The sequence below is a fragment of the Hypomesus nipponensis genome, chromosome 1 (genome assembly GCF_054491055.1).
Source record: "Hypomesus nipponensis isolate SF chromosome 1, ASM5449105v1, whole genome shotgun sequence".
Taxonomy (NCBI): domain Eukaryota; kingdom Metazoa; phylum Chordata; class Actinopteri; order Osmeriformes; family Osmeridae; genus Hypomesus; species Hypomesus nipponensis.
The window spans coordinates 16,569,457-16,576,770 of NC_140361.1; positions in this window are offsets into that span (position 1 = coordinate 16,569,457).

Genomic DNA, 7,314 nt, shown 5'->3' on the forward strand with positions numbered 1-7,314 from the left:
GCTGTCACGCACACCCAGGGGGAAACTCTGGAACCACAGCAGTGATTCAATTTCTAGTTTTTCAAATCACATGCACACACAATTGCATACCTAGATACACATGCACACATTTCAGGAGACAGGAGATGAGGGTTGGGGTTCAAATGATGTAATGACAGAGGTCTTAAAACCCAAGGTCAGATTGCAGGTCCTGGAAAAACATTAAATGAAAATGCGCAAATTGTTATCTCAAATGTGTGTCTTTTTTAACCCTTGTGACTCTGAAGGCCCTATCATGCACTCAGCGCAATCGACTTTTTGTCAACGACGCAAGTATTATTCCTAGTTTGCACTGGACTCAAAGCGGACTTTTCCCTCCACAGACGCACGTCGGTAAATTAGGGAATTACCTTGCACTCCCAGGGGCGGTTCAGCAAAAGAAGGAGGCGTGTTCTGGTGCAAACGTTCCCTGGTGCTATTTTGCAGTTTCAGAAAAAACATTCCGCCACAGACCAGGAAAAACGTAGTCCAAAGTCAATGGAGCGTTATTCAGATGCTATTTTAATGGTGCACGCTTGGCCCGTGCGCACTGCTGGCGAGCCCAGGGTCTGCTTCCTGCGAAGCTACTACATTGTTTTGATTTATTGTATGGCTGTGTTACATTTCTTTCATGTCAATGATTAAAAATATTTTCATGAGAAATCTCTATGTATGTGAACTTGATTTGTAACAATTTTGGCAATTTCCTCCCACGCCTGTTTAACCGAAGCTGATTTGGATGGGTTTCTTTTCCCATCCCAATCAGAATCAAAATTCGGTTTATTCTCCATGTATGTTACACAAACACGGAATTTACTGTGGCAGGAAGGTGCAAACAATAAACATATATGGGTCTTAAATTAAGTAAAAAAGTACAATGGTTAAACTCATTCTAAGAACTAAACCATTAAAAACTAGAGAGGGTACAATTTCTGGGGAAATTGATAGGGCCTTTCTGGGGAAATTGTAGGGTGTGCTTGCTTGCGTTGGTTGCAGGGGTCCGTATCTAAATTACAGTGCGTTCACACTGCAGCAACGCCATGCAAGCGATAACATGTTTTCCATTAATTTTCTATGGAGACAGGCGAATCGCTTGTGTGGTGCATTGTGGGTAGCGACGCAACAGAGTTGACATTTTCTCAACGTTATGCAAATGAGGAGCGATTTTCGCTAGCGATGGCCAATCGCAGTGTTTTCTTGTTTCTTGTAACGTAGCAACCATGGTAAACATTTCTAGCTTTCAGTTTTTAAGATGGAGAAGCTAATCGCCTGTGTGGCTGCATATCCAGTCCTGTACGATACGTCCCTGTATTTGTACAAAGACATTAATAAAAAGAATGAGGCCTGGCCCAGGTTTGCCGACGTTGTTGGTGCTCCTGGTGGGTTTTCTGTACTTTCAAATTCAGTCTCTCGTCACAGTACGTAACTTTGTTCTAGCTAGTTACTGTACAGTAGTAGCCCGGCTGAAACTCCCTGGTCGTATCGACAGATTGGCAGAGACTTTGAGTAATGTAATAAAACGTTTTTACACATGTCAACGTGTATGTTTATGAAACAGTTTTGTATTTTGAGTATCAGTTGTACTTTGATCGATGTTGCGAGTACAAAAACCCAAGTCTGCACAATTGGCCATGACAACTACAACAGTGATTTTAGAGAACTACATTCTACATAATCAGTTTGAAACGTCCCCCCAGCGTGATGAACTGTGGGAAGGCGAGCAATGGCAAGCGATTCGCGTCGCTGCAGTGTGAACGCGGGGTTTAAAACTGATATTTCTGTATATTTAATATAAAAATGCATAGCCTACTTATTTATATAGATTACATCTATTTAAAAGCATATTTTTTTCTGCTCATTTACAACTCAAAATACGAAGGGTGAAGAGTAGAATGAAATAGTTGTCTTTTCATTTCCCCTGCAATAGGGAATGGTGATCAGCAACCTCATAGTTGAATCAAAACTAATACATTTGGCAGACCGGTGAGAAAATTGACCTAATCTCTATGACTTAAACGTCATTGTAAGTTTTTCCCTTCTCGTGGTATTTTCAGGCATTTAGCCTACTCATATTGCATTCATTCATGAATAATAATAAAAACCTTTTGAAGCTTATTTTAACAACCACGTTACCAGCAGTAGCTATATCAGATGGAATCGCGATTCAAATAGTAATAGGCTAACTGAAAAAAATGCCCCCAAAAAACGTAAATAGGCCTAAGCTTGACATTTGTTTAGGGGAAAACCACTCATTCATAAACATGTCAGTGGTAACAATCATTGTCAGTAACAAGGCAAAATGCGATATAGCCCTGCTGTGTGGAGAAGGTGCCCCTGTAAATTGTAGGCTACTACTACTACTAGACTGTCTCGGTAGCAATTGCGTTGGTTGAATTCAATTTAATGTTACTTCCGTTGTATGGTCTAGGCTGAAATGAATTCTTTTCATGAACAGATTGACAAAGTTTAGGCTGTGGCAATGGAGTTCAGGTTAGTAGTCACTAGTACTGTAAACAGCTGTGGAGATGTTTTTGTTAGCTACTTGACTAGGCTACAGCGTTGCAGTGAGCTACACTGGTTTGAAACCAAAGGTGATGATAATTTCACCCACAAATCGTTTACTTGTAATCTAATGTCATAATAAATCCTAGAACAAAATGTATTTGTGAGGAATGTTAATTTTAACGATTGAAAACAGATGCATCATAGACCGATGTGTTGCCCGGGCAACAGAGGCTAATGTCATGATGCTATTGCTTCAGTGAAATAGTAGACTACTGTTTTCGAAAGTAGATGTACTTCCTTAATAATATTAGCTTATATTGTACATTACACATTACAATTTTCTACAACGTTTCTGCAGCCGCCTTGCAGTAAAGCAGTTATCTCCCAGAAGTTAACGAGCTGCAAAACTAATGTTCTGCTAGAGATAGTCACGCGAGTTTTCGTGACGTTAGTGGCGTCAGTGACTGTGGCTAGCAAGTTAGCCACCGTTAGCTTCACTTTTCCCCATAAAAACTTAATTTCTACTTAAACCGCGCAACGGAACGTAAATCCCAATACAAGCAACTCAATCGCTACCAAGACGAAACGTTTGACACCTAGTTTGTCTATGTTGTCCAAATATTAACAAAGTTTTAGGGGGGCAAAAAGAATAATAATAATATATATGTGAGATAACAATGGTTGTGCCCTTGCCGAAGGCAAAGCACACCCAAATATAACAATTATATAATTATATATAACATAATTATATGTTATATAACATATATAAAAATTAGACTAAGAATTTGAATGAGCAGCATGACTGGCCAACTTAGTGCAATGAGAAAACTTCTGCCTTTCCCATACAATGTCACTTCTGTATCTTTTAAGGCCATGACGAGAACGTCTGTCTCGTCGGCAGTGAACCGCTCCTGGCAGGCATCTGGCAAATCCGCCGCTATAATAGCAATCCGCCATGGAACAAGCGCTGCTCTTAAAGGGAACGTGAGATGACGCTCTGATTGGTTTATTGCACGTTACGCCCAAATCACACCCACACTACTTCAGACCAACCCATTTTAAGTTTGCGCCAGGCGCAAAGTCATTTATCCCGCCGGTATAATAGCAACAGCGCTGGAGTCCCGCCCACAAAGTTACTTGCGCTTTGCATTTTGAAGGCCCCGTCACACCATAACGTTCTGGTCGACGTTCTATGACGCTAAAGGAAACGTTGCTAATCGTCCATAGCCGCTGGTATAGCGCTGGTATAGCGCCAGAAGAGCGTTGTGTGGACGCTGGTGACACTGGTAATCGGCGGAAATCGGCGGTGATCGGCGGAGAACGCTGGTCTAAAAAATAAGTTTTTAACATGCACAAAAGTTCTCATGGAGACCAGCGTTCTTCAACATTGAATTTTAAACACGCTGAAGAACGTTTGTGGAATGTTTGACTAACGTTGCACGAGTTTGGCTATCGTTAGTCAGTCGTTACCCTAGTGTTACTTGGTTGTTATTCCTCGTTTGCTTCGTTTTCATTGTTTGCTTCCGTCACACGGCGTCTCGACCCAGTGACATGTCATCACATGCTAAAGGTTTTCAGGTAGGGTTACCAACTTTCTCAACCCCAAATGAGGGACACTTTCTTCCAGGTGCGCACACACATGCGTGCGCACTAACAGTTGACCAACAATAACAGAAATCGCAAGCTTTCATTGGCCATAACCCTACAAATTTCAGTGTAATTTGGGCAAACCACTAATAGCTATTCGCTTGGATGTATTGTTCATAGTAATAGTCAAGACAATTATTACAAGTTTCTTCTTTTGACACACAATAACGCTCACCTCACCAGTGGCCAGTTCACACTCCATACTGTCACCAACAAGCAACAACCGTGTCCCATAGCAATGTATGCGTGGGTTTTTGCGCGTTTACAGTAGCCTATTGTCCGGTGAGGCTGTGATTGGAATAAGGGACTGGAGCTGTACCTGATGGGACAAATCTAAATCACCCTTAATTCGGGATCTCCCAGACAATTCGGGATGGTTGGCAACCCAGTTTTCAGGGGTGTCTTACATGGTCGCTGTTACACACTCCTCATGCGTCAGTCCCACGCTAGTCATGCGTTATAGTCACATGTTGTCACACGCCAGATGTGTCCACCTTGCCCTAGAACGCTCAAAATTGAACAATTTGAAATTTCACAGAACGTTGACCAGAACGTTATGTTGTGACGGGGCCTTGATACTTGCGTTTCAGATTGTTAAAATAGGGCCCTTTACGTCATTTCTGCAATAGAGAACATGTTTCTCTGTCACAAAGTAGACAATTGCTCTCATTGTGAATTCATTGTTCACACATATTGGTAATTACAGCAAAGGATCAAGTACATGCACCCCCCTATTTTGACGATCTGAAACGCAAGTATCAAAACACAAAGCGCAAGTAACTTTGTGGGCGACTTTGCGCCTGGCGCAAATCTAAAAAGGGTTGGTCTGAAGTAGCTACATTACTAATGGGTGTGGTTTCGGCGTAACGTGCAATAAACCAATCAGAGCATCATCTCACATTCCCTTTAAGAGCAGCGCTTGTTCCATGGCGAATTGCTATTATAACGGCGGATTTGCCAGGCGCACGCCAGGAGCGGTTCTCAGGAGACCGACGTTCTCGTCAGAGCCGTAAATGATAGAGAAATGACATTTTATGGGAAAGGCAGAGCAGTTTTCTCATTGCACTAAATTGCCCGCTCATGCTGTTCATTTAACTTATTATACTTATTTTTACATATATTTAATTTTTTTAATTGGTATATTTTTAAATTGTTTAGCTCTTAGAATTAGTTTAACTAATGTACTTTTGTACTTAATTTATACCCGTTTATTGTTTGCACCTTCCTGCTGATGAAGAAAGTGTTTTGTCCGTCTCTTCATAAACGGAGTGACTAAGTTCAGTTGAGTTCTGGATTTTAATAAGTATTTATCAATCTGCAGATTGGGAGAGAAAACCAGACCTCTGACAATAAATGACAACACAACACCAGGCTTAGGTCTCAATCAAGTCTCTCTCTGCTCTGAAGGACAGAGGACCATCTTTTATAGGGCACAAGAATGTAAACATAGATAGTGACAGTCAGGCAGAAATGACGTTACAACCGTCTCAGAGAAAGAGATTCACAGCTCCCAACACATAGTTGGAGCTCTCCTTGTAGTCATGACAAGGACCATTTAGCCAGTACTTTCTCCTGATCTCAAACATCTATTAACCCTGACACATAGACACAATCTACTCTTATTAATAGCAAGCTTACATGAGAACATACTAACTAGTATCCAATGACTAGTTCTCTTGATTAGTGAATAATGTAAGCACACAGGAAATCTAAATTTCTTCCACACTGCCACAGTAAATCGCGTATTTGTGTAACATACGCTTCAAGGCGACTAAACCGAATTCTGATTCTGATGGGCATGGGAGAAGAAACCTAACCAAATTAGTTAAAAAGTCATGGGAGGAAATTGCCACAGTTGTTACAAATAAAGTGGTAACACTTTACAATAAGGGTGCATGAATTATCATTCATTAATGCATTAACTAATGCATGAATCATCATCAGTTAATACATAACTCAGAAAGTACTTAATGATGCACTGATCATGAACACATCATTTGGTAATAGGGAGTCACATATGATTTACTATTAATTAAATCTGGAATCATGTATCAATTCCTATTGACATTAACACATTAACTGATAGGTGAGTTAACTACTTTAGTTAATCGTGCAAACTATGACTGTTAGTTAACTGTGTGAACCAAAACCCTGAGTTAACAGGGTAATTCATGTGTTAATTACTACAATGGCGGTATCCATGGATTGAGACGGTAATTAATCATTTGTTAATAGTAATGTGACTCCTCAAGTAAAGTCACAACATGAGTTACATTCACTAATCATTAACTAATTATTCACTCAACAAATACTTACTGTTTTTTCAGAGAGACAACTTTTAAATAAACTATATTATGAGTTGGAATCCTGCATTACAGTCAAAATAACTTTTTGACGAATGGATGACTACCATGCCGTTTGCAAAACGTTTTATTTCATTCGAACAACACATGCAAGGCCACCTTTCTAAGAAGAAGTCCACTCGAAGTATCGATCAGATCTTCCAAATGCCTGGCTGCAAAAGATCCTGGATTCTGGACCGAATCATGACGGTGAACTCCTATGTTAACTTTCCACCAGTGTCGATTTCTTTAAGACTGAAAAGGAAGCTCAGCTTCCCCAAAAAATATCAAAAAAAGGTATGGTAAAATATTTACTATAGTGTTAAAATTTTAAATGTGTTAGAACACGTTCATCTCGAAGACGAATTACTTCAGAATCAGCTGCGTATAGTAGCAGGTCGACTAACTAATTTCCTTCTCATACATTCCCGTAGCGTCACAGTGCATTTCCCTGTTGAAGCCCAGCTTCAATGGACATCATGAAGCTTCTCTGAAGAGATTTTTCAGTGTTTCAAAACTATACACTCATTGGATAAAATGCTGCGATTATGTCCCGCCATGGACGCTCAGCGTCTCTGGAGGTGAATAGAGGAGTGGGCTGGCCTGGACGCTGGGCTTCTGCGTGATGATTGGAGGGTGTGTCGAAAGACTGCATCTCCTTTTCGTTGACAGCTATTTTGTACTATAAAAACTCGCCGAACCTACAAATTCAGTCTCATCGCGGATTTTTAAACTGTAGTAGAGACAAACTGCTGCAACCTATTTTTGTTTTTTTGCTTGGCGAAATTGCTAGCCACATTCA